The sequence below is a fragment of the Setaria italica genome, chromosome I (genome assembly GCF_000263155.2).
Source record: "Setaria italica strain Yugu1 chromosome I, Setaria_italica_v2.0, whole genome shotgun sequence".
NCBI lineage: Eukaryota > Viridiplantae > Streptophyta > Magnoliopsida > Poales > Poaceae > Setaria > Setaria italica.
The window spans coordinates 23,396,987-23,419,732 of NC_028450.1; the positions used below are offsets into that span (position 1 = coordinate 23,396,987).

Below are 22,746 nucleotides of genomic sequence, written 5' to 3' on the forward strand. Positions count from 1 at the left end.
CCTACGATAATCCGTATGCTTACGGTTCACAAATTGGTGTGCTAACTGCCGTCAACACCCATTCCGCATCCCCATGCCAGCAGCGGATGAGGAGGTGGTGGCGGGGGTGGCGTAGTCACTGCGCTGCCGCCAAAGCATGCACGACGCGGACGCCGTCGTGGGGGAGCTGCTCCCGATGCACGGAGATAGAGGCTGGGTAGGTGGGAGCCTCTAGTGGTGATGACGTGGAGGAGGGCGTGGAGGCGGAGGCTGGGGCCTAGAGGTGGGTGAGGTGCAACTAGGCAGTGGCGAAGGCGTCGGCAGCAGTGGCGTCAAAGGGGGTGGCCGTGGCGTTAGGCCGTGGGAGGAGGAGGAGGAAGGAGAAGATCAGGAGATGGTGGGCCTCCTAGCTGCCGCCACTCGTGGCTGGGAAAGGTGCGGCAACAATGGTGGGGAACGCTGGCTTGGCGGGGGAGAAGGGGGACACGAAGACCGTGGTAGCCTCGACCTCCCAGCGGCGTGGGTATAGGATGGGGAGCGAGGAGGAGGAGGAGGAGCAAGAGGAGGAGAAGGGTAGGAGGGGAGCTCGAAGAGGAGGACCAAGCAAAGGAGCCAGTGGTGGCGGCGAGGAGCCCCGCGCGGACCAGGTGCTTCTTCCACAGAGCCGGCACCGGCGGCATCGTGGAAGCAGCGGAGAAGAAAGAAAAAGGAGAGAGGAGAGATAAAAAAGCGTTGACATGTGAGCCCCAACTCCATGTGTCATCCAAGTTAGCAAAACCACCCTTCAAAACATGTGAATGGCCAAATGAGAATGATTTTGATAGTTGGATGGTCGAAGATTCCTAATTTTTGAGTTAGATGACCAAAACCAAACTCAGTGGATAGTTGAATGGTCAAAAATGGACTTTTTCCTTTTAGGAATGCTTGTTTCCAACATAAACACATAATACAGGAATCGTGGCAACTGATTCTCCAAAATTCATGGCGAAAACCAATTGGATCAGGTTGCATGTATCGTTAAACCTTACCTTTGAAAATCTGTTCAAAGCTTGAGCGCAGATCACATTCTTGGGTTTACTGTAATCCTCCCCGTGACAGTGCTCCATTATTGTCTGCGCATATCGATCACGTGGATGCGCATGGAGAAAAAATTACCAAATCTCACTTTAATTTACTGAACTTCAATTGTTGAATGCACATGATTAAAAAAAGAAGAAGTCCATTTTTATCTATCTATCATCTCGGTTTGGATTTTACCATCGAACCGCAAAACCAGAAATTTTTACCATTCAAATTTAGCCATCGGACTATTTTGATGGGTGGTTTCGCTGACGTGGATGCCACGTGGTGGTGGGGCCCACATGGTCACGACCATCTCTCTTCTCTCCCTCTCCCTCCTCTCTCTCTCTTCACTCTCTTCTCCCATCCCGCCGCCGCCCCCCATCTCCTCGACGTCGCGACCCCATCTCGCCGTCGCGCCTTGAAATTGCTGGATGGCAATGACAACCCCAGGAGCTCCGTGGAGCCAAGCTGCACCACTGGTCGGACCTCTGCGCTGCCTCTGCCATAGTTCCACCTCGCGTCGTGCCGCTTGCAACAGCTCGAAGCTCGTTCGATTCGTCGGGGTCGCTGCGCGGCGAAGCAAGAGGACGCCCCCAGGAGCTTCACCTCGCCAAGCCACACACGACCCGCACCTTCTTGTTACCACCATTGTGCTGTCGGAGCTCCGCCCGCATGGAGACCCGAGCCCGCTGCCATGATCCTTCGCCGCCCAGTCGAGTCCGTCTACCACCACATATGGTGAGCACACCTGTGTGACCCCCTCAACCTCCCCTCTTTGATGCACCTCTCCACCACCGCCCTAGCTCGCTGAATCGGCGGCGAGCTGAGCTCCCCGTCCACCATGGGTGGAGCTTCTGCCACAGCATGGCCACCACCGCCGCGTCGTCGAGCGGCGCTTGGAAGGTCGCGGCGGATGAGGAGGACAAGTAGGCAGCAGGGAGGTGCGGGGGAGGGCGCTCTGACAAGGCGTGGGGGAGGGCGGCCGGCGGAGGAGAGAGAAGAGAGGGAGAGGAGAGAAGAAAGATAGAGAGGAGAGAGATGGTCCTCACATGTGAGCCCCACTGCCACGTGGCGTCCACGTCAGCGAAATCAGCCACCAAAATAGCCTGATGACCAAATTTGAACAGTTTTGATAGCTGGATGGTCAAAATATTTCTGATTTTATCGGTTTGATGGTCCAAACCAAACCGAGACGATAGTTGGATGGTAAAAATAGACTTCTTCCTTAAAAAAATTTGGGTCGTTAATTAATTACCTCATACAACTGATCAGAAATAATTCCGTGTCCGTGAGCATATGGCACTCTGGATTCAACGTCGATTCCTTCACCAGTACCAGGATTTCCTACTAGATAGCCCTGATTTGACCATTTTGTCGACAAAAAAAAATGTGAGCTCATAGGGCCTGATAGTTTTGAATATTTTGATTTAATACGGCCATTAATTTAGTACGCCAGGCCACCTCTTCTTTAACTTAAAATTCTGCATAATTCATTGCCAACTTTTTCATTCTTCTATTAAATAATTTTTGTTTTGAAAAGTGGATACCTTAAGATTAAGAGCAGGCCTGCTGACTCCGGATTCGAGATCTGAAAAAAGAGAATTAATCTACTAAGCCGGTTCATGCAGAACTTCAATATGAATCACTAATATAATGAAATAATTTTGGAATATTATCTGCACCCATGCTCGAATTGGAGCAATTTTATCAAGATGGTAACAACTAACAAGAACATTGATTCGGAAAAACCAGCAGTCATATATACCTTCTGAAATCTTCTGAGCAAGAAACGGAATGATCTTTCCAGCATAGGAGTCTCCCCCAATGTAAAAAGGGTTTGTGAGGAAATCCGGATGCTCACTGAACCACTAAAATTATGACGCAGTCAAGTCAAGGCACAAGTACTAAATTGACAAAGATCTGGCAGAACAATGACAAAAGAGATGGAATTGCAGCGAAGAAGATGTCTTGTTTCTCCATACTTCGGCCAGAAATTTCTTGAGCTGAAGAGAAGCAGATATGTCCCCAACGTCATAGCCCTTGAGGTTCCGGGAGAAAGAGAACCCAGCTCCGACCGGGGAATCGACAAATATGATGCTTGCAGCCTTGGTCCAGGTGTAGGGATTGTACTGCAGCCGTGGCAAGCTGCGATTGTAAGGCTCGATGACGAATTTCACTGGTCCTGCAGTGTGTGGAGCCAATCAAAACAAGGTTAAGAACTGCACAGGTCAGCTCGGAGTTGCAGTCTGAAAATGAATCGGTTACTCCACGCAAAAGAACCAAGAAGACAGAAACAGAGGGTCAGGTTGGAGTGCTACTTTCATTGCCAGCAGCAAACTGGGAGACGCGTCTACAAGAAAGGAAAAAAATCATGTGGTAGCAAACCCAATTGCTCACCGATCTCAAAGGCGAGGCCGCTCAAGACGGAGCAGCGGTCACCGCCGGTGAGCCAGAGGAGGACAGGGTCATGGTGGGCATCACCCTCGGACTGGATGAAGTAGTAGAACAGCTCGACACCGTTCTCCTGGTCCACATTGACATACCTAGCAGATCGATAGTGCACACAAGCTCATGTCTGTGTCACAATGAAGACTAATGCGCTTTCGATTGACGTGGACAGGTGTTACAGCTCATGGATAGGAGTGTACCCGGTTTCGAGCTGGAAAGGGAGAACTCCATCGAAGCCTGGGAGGTTGGCGACCAGATTCCTCTCTGCAGCGGATACAAGGCTGAGGAGGCAGAGGAGGAGGAAGATGAGCTGAAGTGCCATGAAAGGCCGCGGCATTTTTGGAACCTCCCGCCCGAGGAATCCTCGTTATGTAGTTTTATATGATTTGACGAGTAAAACAAACATACAAGTTACCAGGAGTACTGAGATCTTCGCCGCCGTGCTCGTGGCAGCTCAGATGTATCTTAATTTTCCTTTTAATGGTTTAGGGGTGTTCAGTTCTACGAAAGTCTATTTCCTTCCTATACTAATTAGGAGTATTAAACATAGATTAATTACACAACTAATTATACAGATGGAGGCTAATTCGCGAGACAAATCTATTAAGTCTAATTAATCCATGATTAGCATATATTTACTGTAGCACCACATGGTCAAATCATGAACTAACTAGGTTTAATAGATTCATCTCACGAATTAGCCTTTATTTGTGCAATTAATTTTGTAATTAGCTTATATTTAGTCCTCCTAACTAGTATCTAAATATTAGATGTGACAGGACTAAAAATTAGTCCGTGGATCCAAACACCCCTTCTCTCGTGTCTCAACTCTTATACGCATTATGTTAAATCTCGTATCTCAACTCTTATACTCACTATGTTAAAAAAAAAGTACAGATATACTAAATTAATTAAATTGGTTTTTTAATCTTCCTACATTTTTATAGTGCGTGTGCGTCATTCCAGTTGTCGTGTCTCAACGCCAATCCTGACAATCAAACGAGAGGCTCTTCACGCCAATATTAAAGAAGAGACGGAAGAAATAAATAATTTTATAGGCACGCGGACCACGGATGTATCGCCGAGCGGACTTTGTTGGAGTCATGTCTTACCTGTATTCTCGATATATTGCGGCGATCTGTGCCTTGTTTAGTTGCTCAATTTTAAGGTATCAAAATTATTGTAGCAATACTGTAGCGTTTTGTTTGTATTTGTAAATTATTGTCCAAATATTGACTCAAAAGATTCGTCTCGCAAAGTACAGTAAAACTGTGTAATTAATTTTTAATTTCGTCTACATTCAGTACTCCATGCATGTACCGCAAGTTTGATATGATACGGAATCTTCTGTTTACATAGTATCAAAGTTGGAATTTTGAAGTGAACTAAACATACTCCTCATCCAAATCCCTTAAACTTGTTCTTTCAGTGATTGACATGTTGCTTTTTCGAACTAAAAAATGTTTCGCATGGTGCACGCATGACAGTAACATGTTCTGAACCCGCTGAATTTTTGCAGATAGCAGAATCAGCGCAAGCAAGGAGACAGGACCTGTTCGCTTCAGCTTATTCAACCAGCTTATCAGCTACCAAACAGTATTTTTCTCTTATAATAAATCAGCCGTTTCAGCTTTCCAGCCGGCTTATAAGCTGAAGCGAACAGGCTCACTCATTTTTTCTTGGAGCTCGTGTCGCATAAGGGATTTAGGGTCTGATTACAGCACTCCACTCCACTCCACCAGCTTCACACTTTTCCAGCTTCACTTCATCAACTCTTGAAAAATATGGAGTTGCTGCACGTGTTTGGCTGGTGGCAGTGCTCTAACTCCAAAAACATAAGCACTTATTGTGAATAGTCTATTTTATCATTTATGAATGGATCCACATGTCTGTCTCTTCTCTTTCCTGCCCTTCTCTTTCTCTGTTCGCGCTCAAAACTTGAAACTTCCAAGGCCTCCCCTTCTCTCCCTCTGCTCGCGCTCGAAACTTGAAACTTCAAAGACCTTGTAAAATCTTGTTCAATGCTTCTTAAATAAAAACCATTTCTCTATGTGCAAAAGAAAAATAACTTCTCCAGTTCAAGATTCTTAAAATTCCATCAAAATTCAGTAGTAGAACTAGCTAGTTTTGCTCAACAAAGTATGCCGTCTTGCTATGCGTATGTGCAGGAACAGCACACATGTAGCTACATCACGCTCGATATTTTGCTTCCTCAGCTCCAGTCTCCAGATCAGAAGAGTACACTACACCCACGACTGAGGTCATGTTTAGTTGCCCAATTTTAGAGTGTCAAAATCACTGTGCCAGCACTGTAGCACACTGTAACGTTTCGTTTGTATTTGTGAATTATTGTCCAAACATTGACTAATTAAGCTCAAAAGCTTCGTCTCGCAAAGTACCACAAAACTATGCAATTAATTTTTAATTTCATCTACATTTAGTACTTCATGCATGTACCACAAGTTTGATGTGATGAGGAATCTTCTTTTTACATAGTGTTAAAGTTGGGATTTAGATACGAACTTAAATAAGGTCTGAGGCAGCCAGGCAGGAACTGACCCCCTGCGCACCTACCTGAGACAACTTACCGACCTGCATTATGACGACGCCTGGAAATCTGAGAATGGGCTGCACTTGCATGAGCATGGGTTGCCAACTCGCCATGGATGGCAGCAGGATGGGCGGCCGGCCGCTCAGCTCAAAGGAGATGCAGCGCCACGCAGCAGGTCAGAGAGGGGGACCTTGGATGGAGATGACAACACAGGGGACCTTCCAATGCATGTTGGGATCGGATGGGGCGGGCGTGGAAGAGTCTGCGCCGCCTGCTGCTACCCTGCTTCTCCGGTTAGCGACCTCGCTCGGGAGCTGCGTGTCGCTCTCCCTCGCCACCAACAAGCGGTCCGAGGCGGCATCGGAGTCGTCGGTCGCGGGGTGGCAGTGCCGCGGCCCAGCAGGGGGCGGGGAACCGGATCGGCGCAGCTCTGGGGCAGGGGCGGTGCAGCGACGCGGCCATGGCAGACGGGGGCGGCGGGATGACGCGCGGGAGGGGGTCGGCGGCATGGAAGTAGATGAAAGTCTCAGTAAAATAGAAATAAAAGAGTAAGTTGTGTAACAAGTGGTAATGGTGGGTAAATACTCATTACCTTCACGAGGAGGTCTGAAAATAGGGTTTTTGGAGCATCTTTTGAGGAACTTGAAAAAACGTGGATCTATTCCTTGCTCCACGTTTTTCCTAGAGTCGGAGTTGCTGGAGCTGGACGCGTTTGGCTGCAAAATTTTTAAAGTTGGTGAAGTGGAGCATATTTTTCATGGAGTAGAGTGTTCCCAAACAGACTCTTGCAGATCAAATGCTAGTTGTTGGTCAACTAGTTGATGCCTAACTTATTAGTGAATTTCTTTTCACTATGCACGCACAAACTTTCGATAATGATAAACCAGTGCAACTTACCTTATTCAAAGAAAGTTTTTGGTGTAACAGTACAAACATATATATACACACGTATATATATATATATATATATATATATATATATATATATATATATATATACACATACACATATATATACATCTCTATCTAATACTAAAGTGCGGTTATTTCTTCCAACCGTCATGATTGTTCTTAACTTTTTCGTAATCCATAATCCTCTTGATGATTTTGTAAAAAATTTCTAAACTTTACTGCAATTAATCCGAGATATAGCCTACACAGCAAAAATGGTGAGAACAGGATCCGGAATCACGCCCTACCTTTCACAGCCTCAGGGATTGGAAACCACCAGCAGACTAAGCTGCTAACATCTTTTATTTAATTATACTAACTTGATCAATAGACAACCGATCGAATCTCGAGAAACCTGTTCAATGGAGGAAGGTCCGTATAATATATGCTTAATGCATACCCATCGTGGTCGTCACTGAATTAGTTATCTCCTCTACTACAAGAGAATCACACAAATATTTTATTTTCACTATGTTGCATATATTATCAAGCTCCAACAAGGCTAATGTTAACTTAGTTTATTGGTGTCAAATATTATCTTTAACCGTATGGCTCATATTATGTTTTTCACGACTTTTTAACAATGTCAATCAAATAGGCAAAAATACCCATTAGTCAAATGGCAAAACATTTGGTTCCATGAGTACATTTCTCAAAATATAATATTTTGCTATTGGTAACATGATTAGTATTTCACCGTAGTAACGCACGAGCATTATGCTAGTGTATGTCTATATATATATATATATATATAGTCCAATATATATATATATATATATATATATATATATATATATACATGAGTTATTCTACACGTGTACATAGCATCCAAACCAACCAATCTAACGCACCATCCAACCAGCTTACGCGCCCGACTCAAACCAACCCGCGCGCTGTCCCACTAATCCACTCGCGCACGGCATCACCCCACCCCGCGCCCGGTCCCCCTCCTCCCCGTTGAAACTCTCCAGATTCTATCCGAAATCTGGAGCGCGACGGGCGGTTCGTATGCGGTGGCAGCGGCGCGACGGATTGCGAGCGGCGGCGGCGGCGGTTTGCGGGCGGCGGATTGTGAGCAGCGGTGGGGGTCGCTTCGGTGACGAGCGTACAGCAGCAGCACACCGGTGAGATGGAGCGCGAGCGTTGGTACAGAGAAACCACCTCCCCCGGCTCGTGAGCGCCTCGCAGCTTCTCCATGCAGTAGCGATGGTGGTCCGGATTGAGCTACGACTGGTCCCCTTGGCTGCAGCTCATTTGTGATGACGGTGCAGGCCCTACTGCAGATTTGGTTTTCCTGGCAGCCATGGAGTTGCGATTAAACAGTGAGAATCGCCTATGGTTGGAGTTTTTTTTTATATATATTTTTTACGAATTTGCAGAAATAAATAGTCGAATCAAAAATTTGCAAAAATATACCTATGCCGCCGGACCAAATGGCGGTAGGATTATTTTCACCAATTTACCGTCCTGGCTTGGTTCGCCAGTTGAGACGGCGGTAGGCCAGTCGAAACGGCGGTAGGTGGCCTACCGCCGTTTCAAGCGGCGGTAAGTGGCTAGCATTCGGTTCAGCTAGGTTGGGGATGTTTATAGCCGGTTGAAACAGCTATAACTTAGTCATTTCAACCGACTATAACTCTATTTTAATTATTTTTTCTTTATTTTTTTGACATTTATGAAAGAAAAAATATGTAGTTCTATTGCAATATGTAACTTTCTAATTTGAGGCTATAACTCCGTTTTAAATATATTTCCTTTCTTTCTGTATGACATTTTTGAAAGTAAAATATGTACTTCTATTGCAATACGTAACTTCGTAATTTGAGAGAGGCAGAGTGATTGAATTTAACTCCCGGCTATTAGATACATAGTTGTTTCTAGTGAGATTACAACGGACGAAAATGGACATGCATGGACCTCATAGCCTGCACCGACCTAGCTATCAAAACGTACACAGAACACACTGCATAACATCGAGCCTGCACCGGCTTGTATAAAGTAGTATGCGAATAAGCACACATCGTACGCTACAGAAATCGTACACATAATAGCCTGCACCGGCCTACAAAAGATAAAGGAGGTCGTACGCACTAAATGTGTCCTCGCTTGAAATGAGGCTCACCGCGACCATGACCACGCCTCGCTACCCGCTGCGCAGCTCTGGTCTGGTGTTGGTCGTACGTCAAGGGCTCCCGTGGGGCAACATCACCAGGTGGACGTCCTGCTGCGGCCACAGGTGGTGTCACAAAGTCCTAGGTCCCACCTTGTGTAGGAGCCTCCGGAGCGTTACCCAACTGCGACGGACCGATCACGTCAAGTTTGGGTCTCAACATTTCATCTACCTATGCATGGACGCTAGACCTCTGTCCCTCCTCCTCGATGGAGTCCTCCGAAGCCCCTCTGCGGTCTGCGAATCCTGTTATCCAACCAAGGAAATGCTATTGTTAGTTTCATTGCGTATTTAAAACATGTATTCATCACGCACCGTAGTGGCGTAGCTATGTGCGTGGTGCAGCGAAGAGGGCCCCACTCCACTGTAAGCTCTATACATCTGTGAGGCTGTGTTAAGAAATTATAAGTTATTAAGGTGAATGGGGCGCCAGTTTTGTCCATGGTGTACGACAAAATAACAATCACGTACCTCTCAGGGTCACGTACTGTGGAACAGTGAATGGGCCGGCGGGAGCATACCAAAATGGTGGTGGTGCCGGTGGGCCCCAGGCTAGCCCGGCCGCTAGTGCATGTGCCTGTGGTGCAGTACAGAGGCCGCGTACAGCGGACGAACGAGTGGCTGAGAGGACATACCGCCTGGTGAGTAGGAGTTGGAGAGGACGAATGGGGGTAGGCAGCCCGTGGTGGAAGCATGACGCCCGCGTGACCGCCACGGTAGCTGACGGCCCTTAGGAACCTATTGTAGGCGCCCAAGGTCCTCATGTACAGCATCTCGTGCTACTCCACAAATAGTTGTTGGAAGTGCTCGATGCTGTATCTCAGCTCAGTGGTGACCTCTGCAATAACGTCGTACTTTTGGCAAGAGGACAGGGTTCAAGTTAGCCACACACATGATGCAAGTTGAGTAACAGAGATGATGCAGAAGCTTACCACGACATCGAAGTTGACGTCCCTCGAGCGTGGGTATGTCTGCATCATAGGCACGGTCTCCGTTAATGGCTTCCTCGGAACGTACGTGACCCGCGTCCTAGTCCTCGGCAAGAACCACTGAACGTATGCTGCGAAAGCATCATCGTCATGCGCACGGTCCTCCTACACTACCTTGTCTAAAGCTGTCGTCCACATCTCAACCCACTGAACCATCCTCGAACCCCACTGGGCCTAGGCCCACCACCACCCTGATGGGTAGCCCTAACATAACCATCGTGCAGCGGATTAGATAAATAAAAAATCTTTATTGCAAGGAGAATGAAAGGGTGGGGTGTACCTGTGAACGGCGGTCAGGACTGCTGATGTAACAGGAAGTGGGGACTGCTAGTACAGGCCAAATTGCCTCATGACACGGTGCACCGCGTAGTCCTCGACGTTGATGTTGTAGACCAGTGGTCTCATCGTCCTCCAGTAGTCCATGTCCCGATGGCACAATAAAGAGAGGCCATGCGGGGCACAAGCATGCACCTCATCCATGGTGTAGGGTCTCCACCTCATGTCGGTGTCGACAAGAGCGTCGAACTGACTGACAAAGTTCGGGTACGACTTCTTCATCTGCACCCCAACCCACGATCCCTACAACAAATAAATTCACGACAAGGCTTACAAAATGAAACACCGAGCACCTCCCTTATCAAAGAGTAATTCCCACTTTTCCTTCAGCTCATGCTCAATCCACTGTGAGAAGATCTTAATGGACCTTCCCTGTCTTCGCCTAACATTCGGACCATCGAGCCCGACGTCCTGCAGAGACACAGGGTGGTCTGCCTCACTGTTGACTGGCCTCTTGACTAGGTCTTCGTATTGTTTCTCTATAAGGTCGTCAAGTTTCTTCCACAGCAGGTTGAATTTCTTCTCCTGATTTCTTTTGCATAGACGCTTGAACAATTTTATAAGGCTCTTGTTCTTGAATTGCCTATGGAAGTTTGCACCCATATACCTCATGCACTACCTACTCTTCAAGTCTGGCCATATCGCTACCCTGCAACGCTCCACACTTACATTATGTAGGTCTTTAATTGCTTGTAGAATGCCTTTCTACCAATCATGAATGAGACAAACCCCCTTCACGTCCTTCATAATCATGTTCTTCACCCTCTCCAGGAACCAATATGTGATGACCGACCCCAAATCTCTCGAGTTAATCTTAATCTGAGTCCCTGATCCCCTGTCTTAGCTTTACCGAGTTTAAGGGCTCAGCCTCCAGGCCGGTCCCGACCCCTGAGACCCGACCCCTCTCTGCCGGCCCCCAGTTCCGACCCCGCCGACCCCAAGCCCATACCGCCGGATCCTTCTAAGTTTCCCGCAACGCCCCTCTCTCAACCTGAGCAGTGGACCAACTGAGATTGACCGGTGGACCCACAAAATCTTTCTCCCAGATCTCCCGCGATAAACGCACTCGAGTGGCATGCCCGCCTCAGAGCTTCTCTGCCACGTGGCTCAACTTCTCCGACACCCACCGCTCCGCCCCGTTGCCGGCCGCGACTGGATGGATATCCGCGCCCCCTTCCCCAATCGCAGCGGAAGCCCTCTGCAACCCTTTCTGCAGCGCCTCGCCGCCCGCGCCCATCGTCACCTCGCCGAACCCCCGGCTGCAAAACCCGATGCCGCCCGTCTTTTCCGTCGCCCCTCCACAGTCGCGCCGCCCCGGTCCGCGCTACACAACGATTCCTCCTCCGCCAACCCAGACCACGGCCGCGACAGCTCCTTTTCCGCCCTGTCAGAGCTACGCCCCCGACAATCTGTTGCTCCGCGCTCGCCCGCGCGACCGTAGCCGCCTGTCTTCTCACCTGTGCACCCTCGTTTCTAGCGCCATTTTCCTGGTCACTTCCATCAGATCCACCGCACGACGACGCCCGCCTCCGCCAAATCTCAACCACCGGCAAAACCGCGCCTGCGCCGCCCTGTCGCTGGTGCCCAATGACCGCCGGTGTCATCCCTGAAGTCCTGCTCCACCGCCCTCGTTGCTCAATCGCTGCCCCGGCAGCGCACTCCATCGTTTCTTCCCGGTCTTCGCGCCACCCCAACTCTCTCTCTCGTCCGCACGGGTATAAAAGGGAATGCCGAAGCCCCGCCAGAGTTCCCCTTCGCTATCGCTGCCCTCCCGCCTTGCTCTCTGTTCATGCTCAAAGCGCCACCGCCTAAGTCCCTGAGGAACTCTACTCTCCGCTCCACTTCCGCCCTTCCCAATCCACCCAGCCGCTTGCTCCTCCGCGCTGTGCTAAAGCTTGCTTGTTGTCCACAAGAAGCACCGCCGCCGCCGGAGCACCGCCGGACGTCGCCCCCTCCCAAGTCTTAGTGCTTCAGTCCTTCCGCTCAAGTCTGCTCCTTCCTGACCCCAAACTTCACCTGTGAGCCGAAGGTAAGCTGCCGACCCTTTGTCCGTCTCGTCCGACCCCTTTTGTTCGTCCGACCCTTTGTCCATCTCGTCCGACCCCTTCTGTTCGTCCGACCCTTTTTCCGCCTCGTCCGACCCCTTCTGTCCGCCCGACCCCTGTTCCGTCTCGCCCGACCCTGTCTGTTTCGCCGACCCTTTCTCCGCCTCGCCCGAGGGCTCGGCTGTATCTTTTTCCTTGAACCGAGGGTATATGTGTAAAACTCGGGGACTTCTCTGCGTTAAGTCTGAGGACCTCTAGCACATCTACTCCTCTAAGTTTAAGGGTCTGATCACAAGTTCCTTCCCATCCGACCCTTGTATCTTGATCTCCACCCACCCAAGTATACTTTCCCCACCTTTTTCCGTAGCTTTGCTACAAGATCCTTGGGCTAACACCTTGTGAGTGTTGCTGTTGAAATAACCGTCTAAGTGCTAATCCTTGCATTGCATTCGTGTAGAGCTGCGTCTCGCCGACGGCTTCTATGAGTTGTACCCAGCGCCAGAAGACGAAGCTGCAGCAGAGCTCCTGCCTCCAGAAGCCGAAGCCGAAGCTGCCCCAGCAGAAGACCCCTTCCCTTCCTTGTCGCTTGAAGGCAAGCCCTGGATGCATGAACCCCCTATGTTTTACCAAACTTGCGCATGCCTTCTTTATCATGCTTGTGCATTTATGTATAGGAGTTGTTTGGAACCATAGATGCATGACTTAGCTCCCTGATCTAAACACTAGCTGTTGGACCAAGTAGTTGCTGTGCTTAAATAGGAAGCGGTAAAAGTCGAGTGATTTCCTATCACTCACGAGTTGTAGGAGTTGGTTGTTTCTCCTTCTGTTACAACTATAAGGACGATGGACGGGGCAGGGTTTTGGGTAACTCTTTGGTGGTTGGCTGATCACCCTGTCTGTCTATGAAACTTGCTAAGGCCTGACAGTGGTGGTGTTCATGATCAAGTGTTTGAAAGTACTAACCTCATACTTATTATGGGATGAGGAAGCCTAGTACCGGATTGAACCTAGACGTGAGCGGTCGCCCCATTGTCCTTGGAACGGAGTTTCCCCTGCTAGCTGTTGCACATAGTGGCAAGCGTGGTCACAGAACGGCAGAGGCCGGGTCTGTGGAACCTTGCACCAAAGGAAATGGGCCTGACACGGGTTAGGGGATTGATGGGGAAGGCCGACACAGGAAGCGACCCTCGATGGTGCGCAGATGTCATGAGGTTAGGTTCACCATGCATGGTTAAAGAACTCGAATCGATTCGTCTGCCTCTCACAGTTTGAGACTGCTTGATCGCTATGCTACCCTGAGTAATAAAGGAATCTGATGATGACATGGTCTTGATGATGATATATATACCTTTTGGTTGGTTCTATGTTTGCTTAGAGTAAGTTGCTAACCTAGACCAGATAATGAACTTAGAACCGGAGCTAAAACTTTGAAAATAAGGATCCACGTAGTGCTTTTGGCAAACAAACCCCTCAGCCAAAGAGCCTTGCATGTCTAGAGTGGTGGAGTAGCCTTACTCCTGGTCGGTTAAGTCTTGTTGAGCTTAGTAGCTCAGCCTGGTTGTGGCTTTTCTTTTCAGGTGAAGTTGCTGCTCCCGAGCCTTCTTCTGTTGGCACTTGCCCCCCCCCCAACTCCCTCTGGGTTGGACGGTCGAGTGGGATCCCTCCTCGGACGGTGAGGAGAGGGATCACTGATGTCTTGGTTGGCCTCACCAGTGACGTCCGACCCCGACGAAGTAGCTTCCGCTCGTTTTTACCTTCTGTTGTTTTCTTTTGAACCTTGTAAAACTCTGATGTTTGTTTTATGGCCGAACTAAATGGTTAAGTTGGTTAACTTGGTGGACTTGTTGTATTCTCTGGAACCGCTCACCTTCGTGTGAGTTTGCTAACTCAGTCCTGTTCAAGTGGTTAAATCGGATGAAATCCGATGGCACTTCGTGTTAACTTGGCTAAGGCATGAGTGTCGCATATTAGGTGACTTAATCATGTTTCATCAAGCTAATCTGAGGTGGATCCGCCACACAATATCAACCATCTTCAGAATCCTCCACAAATGCGATCATAGGCGGAAACACCTGATTGTTGCCGTCGGACCCAATAGCTGTCAATATTCTTCCTTTATACCTTCCAGTCAGAAATGTGCCATCAATGCAATGACTTGTCAACATCGCTGGAAAGCCACAATGCAAGGACCCAAGGCTAGGAATGACCGCTGCATGATCTGTTTGCTTGAAAATTGAGCATATGGATAGGCTTTCACGTTGTTGAATCTTCCTGGGTTCCTTTAGCATATGGTGTGCAACAAGATAGGGATGTTGTCATAGGATGCTTCGAACATACCCCACTTCATCTCCAGCGTCTCCTGCTTTGCTCGGTAAGCTTTTCAATAGCTAGAACTTCTCCTTTATGGCACAAACAATTGACTTGGACTCAAAGCTGAGATTCTCCACTATCTGAGGATACATATATTGAGCAACAAAATTAGCAATGAGGTTGCGATGTGTTCCTTCCAATTCAGTCAGTAAGCATTGGTGCTCAACCACTCTAGCCACCTCCCAGTAATCCTTCCACTTCCCCTTGTATGCGTGCACCCTAAACGGATAATCATTTCTCACACAACGAACATCATACACTGTTAGGTTGCTCTTCTCCACCCTGAACTGATGCTGCAAAGATAAAGTGGACCATCGCTTCATAGCTGCCTTCACCTCATCCCCACTAGGGTACAAAGCACCCAATGGACATAAGTTGACCAGTTCCGCAGAATAGGGTAAGCATCTTTCTCATCCGACGAGTCATCATCCATGGTACTATTGGCCTCCTCTCCTTCCCTCTCCACCTGCTCAACTAACTCAGCAATTTCTTCCCCTTCATCAGCCTCCCCATTTGGCTCACGGGCTGCAACATCATACTCTACATCTCCCCCTTCTGCTCCATCATCATCACCTTCTTCATTTGCCCCATCAGTACTCTCCACATCTTCCTCGGCTTCAACTTTAGCACCTCCCACTTCTTCTTCCATCTGACTGTTAGACCCAGCCTTCGTGAACAGTTGAACATACCATATGAGCGGTAAATCGCGTCTCGTGCAAGCTTTTACGTAAGCCCAGTAACTCGGGGTTCCTTCAAGCCGGAGCCACTCCCAAAAGTTTATATCAGGCTGTCTCTTCACTACAACCCTCACAGACACATCGACTTGATTTCTATCAACACCGAAATTCTTACAAAGCCACCTGCATATGCCCCCAAGTCCTCTCTCTTGCTCTTGGTAAATACCTGCACAAATACTGAAATCCACTCAAATCTACCCCTTCTGGACCATATCTAACCTCCCCCAGACCATAGAACACTTGGAAATATAAACTATCCGACATGCCTGCCAACATACATGAAACAAGGTGTCCAAATTACTCTCAATAACTTAAATCAGTGAACTAGAACGACACTTTCATTTCAATAAACGGTGGAATCATTTATTTTTATCATCGACACTAACAACTATTTAAGAGTAAACCAACCTTAAGAACTAATTCATTTCATTTTACTCGGTCAATATACATGATACTATCATAGTCATTTACAAAATATACGTGATACTACCATAAGCAATTACCCGATCAATATACGCGACAAGCATAAAAGTTCTAACTAAATCTAATAATATAACCATAGCATTTTAAATAAAATTCATCTAAATTTAATATACCTAAATCAACAACCTAATTTAACTGTCAACTAAATCCCTAAGCTAAATTCACTAAACTATCTAACCAACATTTTCTTATGTCTCAAATCCACTAGACTAATTAAACTAACTACTACATTTATCTAAACTACTAAATTTATCTACTTCTAGATCTATTCACTAAACTAACTAAACTAGGGGATTACAAAAAATACATGTAACGACGCGAGGAATGGGCCTTCAATCTCACCTCCCTCCCTTTCTTTTTTTTCTTTCTTTCCTTCTCCCTCCCTTCCTTTCCCTTCCTTTCTTCTCTTCTCCCTCTCCTCCCCTCCCTTCCTCTTCTCTGTCTAGCTCTCGGGCGGGCGCACAACAAATGAAAGGGGCAAGCGCCCCGGCACCTGCGCGCTGCGCTTATATAAGCGCAGCCCCGCCGGCTCATTCGGCGGAAAGGGGTGGCTTCCACCATTTGAATTGGCGGGGCACCAGTTCCGCCAGTCGAAACAGCGACAGCGTCTTGAAACCTACGCCGTTGCAACTAGTGGGTGGCCCGCCGGACGGGGGTGGTAAGAACCCTTACCGCTGTTTCAACCGGCAATACAGGCCTATAGACATTTCCCGACAACATAGATCTATTTCTGCAAATTTTTTGTTTAACTATTTATTCTACAAATTCGTAAAAAAAAAATAAAAATAAAAAATTCCCTATGGTTGCAAGCTACAGCAACTTATGTAATTCCCAGCGACGAAACTCTCCATAAGCTCCCTGCTCTGGTGTCCTCCATGGTAATTTGCTCCAGCAATCTCAATCTTTTCGTCCCTCAAGCAGGCTTGCTCAAATATGTCAGAAGAGGTCTACCGTCATGAAGAAAGAGAGATGTCTACATGTGTTTTCTCTGTAAAAATTAAATTGGTTTGTTGATGTCTGTCATGTTCTAGAAACCTACATATTTGGGAAGTCTAAGAATTTCCTATAACTTGGATTTTTAGTATCCCGCTTATATGCTTCAGTAGTCTTTTTATGTTGTCAATGTTTCTTTTCAGTAATTTTTAAGCAACTACAGAGAATGTCCACCGATTATTATTTTTAGTAATCTGTCTGATTTGTTCCAATAATTGATCCACTGCGTTCAGTAGCCATCGTGTCCATAGTTGGCCCATCCTGTTGTATTAGAAGTTGATCCGTTAATTAGTGGCAGCAGTTGATTAATTACCTTCAGCAGTAATCATGATAATTCATCTTCAGTAATGGACGAGTTGACTTATTGCCTTTCACTCTGCAATTACTAGGAACCACTGAGTAATCTCTTTCTGGTCATTAGTATTTGATGTTCAGTAATTGCACAATCCTTGCCTGCAGATTGGATTCTCTTTGATACTTTCATTGTTCTTCTCTTTAGTAATTTTCTTTTCATCAGTAATTGATGTCATTTATCTTTACTTTCATTATTCTTCTCTTCAGTAATTTTACCGTTCATCCTTTAATAGCGAGAAATACCAAAAATTTGACTTTCATTATTCTTTTCTAGTCAGTAATTTTTTCTTCAGTAATCATCTTGAACTACTAAACACAATAAGCCTTCAGTAATCACCCTTTCTTTTTACTGACTTAATGAAAGTTACTGACTCAAAACTCCATTGACCCATGTGGATCGCGCTACCAATAAAACAGGGACCACCTTTTTAATTTTACTGACTTGAAGTTCAGTAGTAGTTCATCCTTTTAGCATTAAGAAATACCAAAAAAATTGAATGTCATTATTCTTCTCTTCAGTAATTTTTTTCTCGTCATCAATTTTGATGGTTCAGTAATTTCATGAATCCCTATGTTTGTTGCTACTTTTTCAGAGCATGGCAACATGTTCATTGTTCTTCAGTACCTTGGTCATTTATTTTCTCTTCAGTAATTTTCTTTTCATTAGTATTTTTCCTTTTCTTTTAGTATTTATTTTTTAGCATACATTCAGTAATTGATGGTTCAGTAATTTCACATATTCTCCTTAACTTTTATTGCTTGATAGTATTCTTCTTAATTCTTTTCCATCATTCATTAATCTACAATTAAATGATTTTTATAGTGCTTCAGTAATTTCTAGTGCTTATTAGTGTTTTTGTTTCAGTAAGATTCCAAGTCGGTAATCTCATAGCAAAAGTATGAAAAGTTATGTGTGTATGTGTTAATAATCCTAAATGATAGCAATTTTTGTCCTTTTCAATATGCAGGATAAATTTGGTGTTCCATCGTAGTGCAACCTATCAGCTTCATTTATCTATCCTTTGGCTTCAGTAATTTCTAGTGCTTATTAGTGTTTTCTTTTTCTTCAGTAAGATTCCAAGTCAGTAATCTCATAGCAAAAGTATGAAAAGTTACGTGTGTATGTGTTAGTAATCCTAAATGATAGCAATTTTTGTCCTTTTCAATATGCAGTTTAAATTTGGTGTTCCTTCGTAGTGCAGCCTATCAGCTTCATTAATCTATCCTTTGGGTTCAGTAATATCTTTTTTTATTCAGTAATATCTTGTGTTCAGTAGTACATCCTTTTTTGGTTCAGTAATTTTCAGAGCATTACCGAGGCTGGAGAGTTCCCTTACAATTCAGTAATCATCCATGATTTTTCTCTCCTATATGCATTGCTCCACTGCACATTCATGATTGAAGAATGCTTATCACTGATGTGTGGTTGTGGTCAAATGCAGGAGCGTAGTTGGTGCTTAGCCAAGTGAATCTGTACGGTAATCCATTCCCTGGTACAATAAAATTTTCAAACTTCGCTACTGTACCATTTTGTATCCTATTCTTTAGTAATTGTAAGAAATTACTAACAATAAAATTTTCTACTTTGTCAGTTCCTGTCAGACTCTGCTACTTGTACCATTTTGTATCCAATTCTTTAGTAATTCAAACTTATTTGTTCTTTCATCCAAATCACTAGCAGGCAGTGGAGGCCCTTCTCTTAATCTCCTTTTCTCTCACTTGAAACTACATGTCACCATTGTACTATACCATCGGTGAGAGCAGGAATGGGAGGTAAAGAAGCAATTGTAAAATTGTGTCGTTGAAACCACCACTGCATCAGTGAGCATCATGGTTATGGTTTAGTCATTCGGTATCCTCCCCCTTTTCTCCCTTTATCTCCTTTGCTTTTTCTTGTCATCAGTTTGTGATGGTTCAGTAATTTCATGAATCCCTATGTTTGTTAGTAGCTTTTTGGAGCATAGCAGAATGTTCATTGTTCTTCAGTACCTTCATTGTTTCTTTTCTCTTTAGTATTTTTGTTTTTCTTTCGCAATTTATCCATACCTTCAGTAATTGATGGTTCAGTAATTTCACATATTTCTTCATAGTGTTTTTCTTAATTACTCAATACTTTTGTTATGCTTTTCTCTTCAGTAATTTTCTTTTCATCCATTAGTCCAAAGGTAAATGGTTCAGTAATTTAAGTGGTAGAAAATTGCATATCAATAATTTGGGTTCAACATTTACCCATCATTCAGTAAATCCAAAGTTAAATGATTCCATAGTAGCTTAGTAATTTATGTGCCAGTAATTTTCATCATGTGTTCAGTAGTACTCTCAGGTCATAGGTGTCAGTATTTTCACGAGTCCTAATGCTTTGTTGGTACTTTTTTATTGTACTCTCCATAATTGATGGTTCAGTAATTTTTACATATTCTCATTATTATTACCTTGTTAGTCCCTAACTTTTTGAGTTACGATTCTCGCCCAGCAATCATAGTAATTCAGTAACCAACAGCACTCGTTGACACTCATTTAGTTCAGTAAATCCCATAGTACATGGCACTAATTAAACAGCACACACGCACGGCACCAGTAATTTAGTAATCCGCAATTTTCAGCACAAGCACATGTGGAGGAATTGGGAGAGCAGAATCTGCGCATGTTGCTCTCAAAGCATTGAATCATTCTGTAAGGAGGTAGGTTTATTTTTTAACTGACAGTAGTGTAGGATAATTACGAAGGAATTTAAAGGCTTCAATCACATCAAGCTCTGACGGAGAAAATTGGAAGCTTCACACGCCGCCGTGATACGCTGATTTGACAGCAGCGAATGAGCGGAAAGGTAGGATTGGATGCCGAGTTGCAGGATTCATCGATTTTGCTCGCGTCCACCGCTCTGCTCCTGTTTGTCGCGCACTGCCGCTTGCTGGATTCATGCCTGGGCCACGCCTGACGTGCTCATTGATGAATAGAAGAAAGCACAATTTGCATCTAAATCAAAGCAAATCAACACAAAAAAGGGAGTTTTCCTCCTGCGAGGTATAGGATTCCTTTCTCACTATTTTTTTTTTTGCATTTGAGCCTCAGCTGCGTACGCACGGGGGAAGCAGAGCTTCGATGGTCATGGTGTGCAGGATGCAAATCGAGTTCAGATCCTGTCATTGAATCGCTGGTGCCAGCGGCTCTGCCCCCGCTCGCCGCACGCGCTTGCTCCGGTCTCGTCGCACGCGGTATACTCCGCCGTGCCGATGGGGCCTGCAGCGCCGCCTGCGCCGCTAGCTCCCGCCGAATCAGCTTCGCGCAGACCCCGCGCCGGCACGGCTCGCGCTCGCCACTCGCCGCGCTCCGCACGTGTCGTGGCTCGCGCTCGCGGTGGAGAACCAACGTAGGAGGGGATCGGGCGGGGCGACATGGAGGGTTATCGGGTTGGGATGGGGAGGGAGTGGGATCCGGTCTGGTTTAGCCAGGTTGCTGGTTGAGGTGGGGGTGTTAGGTTGGTTGGGTGTGAAATACTATTCTACACTAGGGTGTAGAACAGCGCTGGTTGGGCCGCATCCCACACCAACCCAATAACCCACCAACCGATCCCCTTCTCTCCGCATGCACTGGCGCGCCGCATGCACTGGCGCGGCGGCCCCTGCCACGCCGCTGCGGCGCCAGGTGGGCGCTGATGTGGGCGGGCGTTTGCCGCGCCAGCTCGCCTGGCGCGGCAGCGTTGACGCACCAGCCCGCTTGGCGCGGCAGGGCCAGCACTAAATCCGCGCGCCGGCTCCCTTCCTCCTCCCTCCCTCCTTTCTTCCTCCTCCAGACACACCACACAGCAGCACCTTGTAGCGCCGGCCCCCACCGCCCCACCCCCAAATCCACCCAAAATCCGACGATTTGGGTGGGGAAAAGTAGTGAAAATCTAACCCTGCTTCGTATGGAAGGTATTCCTCTACTTTTTCTCGTATTTTACCGTTGCATTTGGTAGATCGGAGGATGTTTAGGTGACTTAGGGTTAGGTTAGTGATTTGAATTTTGAATGAAATGCAATGGTGTTTTGTGTTAGATGATACGTAGTTCATACGCAATTAAGTCTCTGCCCGCGATATTGACGTGTAGAACTTGTTGAATGCTTCGATTTAAGTATATATTCATCCAATTGTGTGGTTTACATGACATGACATGTATTTTTTTTATATCTTCAATTAATTAGTCTCATATTTTTGTTCCTTAATATAGTTGCTATAGTTGATATGTTTCAGTGTTTGTATTTTGTAGATCGAGTGTTTACATTTTATCAAAATGATGTATATAGCTCGTATGGATTACGTGTGTAAAGTTTATTTGTGTATTAAATTTGTTGCACTTGATTTCCAGGTGAGATGGCGTCGTTTGGTTGTGAATACAAACGGTGTAGGTGGTATGTGCGTTATGTGGGCGAGTCCAATGGTGATGGTCCCGTACCTCCTGCCCTTCCGGTACCTCTTTGTAGATGTGGCGCGCAAGCAGAGGTGAAACAATCAAGGCATCCAAAGACAGCCGGAAGAGCCTTCTATGTATGCAAATGGACTTTTGATCCAATGCCTGCCGCACCTTGTGATTTCTTTCAGTGGATCGATGGACCTGACAAATATGATCCTAGGATCCGCCTATTCCCATATCATAGCACAGAGCTTAAACCATACCATCAGTTTAGGCGTTGGGTTCCTCCTCCACCAAACCCACCTAGGATGACCGAGGAGGAGAAGCAGGAGGCTGCTTGTAGGCGTGTGAGGGATCCTCCCATGTGCAAGTGTGGTGTTCCTGCTAAGCTTATGCGTCCTTACTTAGGGGATCCACCTAAGTTTACTCCATTCTTTCGATGCTCCCTAAAGACTCATGTAAGTATATTACGAGAATATTAGTATGTCGTTTAGCTAGCAGTTATAATTTTGCAGTATATTGTTCATACTTTTACTTGATGTTATTGCTTGGAAGTTGGAGCAGCGTTTTGTAGTTACTTTACGTATGAGTAGTTCACGTCACGGGTTTTTTGCAGGATGGGTGGCCGTTGTGTGATTTCAATGAGTATATATACGGCCCAATGGCAATGTGGCCAACAGAGGAGCAAGTACAGGAGTTCGAAAGTGGAAAGGCACCGTGGCCATGTGTGTCCTCTCCTAGTGATAGATGCAAGTGTGGTATATTAGCAACAGAAGGTGTGGTGCCTTCTGAACTTGGATATGGTTCGTTCTGTGGAAATGCACATGGCGATTACTGGGTTAGTAACTACTTGTCTCTTATGTGTTATGAAGGTTGTAACTTGTTTCAA

General features: G+C 46.2%; 1 pseudogene; it reads right to left on the bottom strand.

The window, feature by feature from the left end:
- The window catches only part of LOC101758822, a 16,099-nt pseudogene extending 12,258 nt beyond the window's left edge, over positions 1 to 3,841 (bottom strand).
- Positions 3,842 to 22,746: the final 18,905 nt, after the last annotated feature.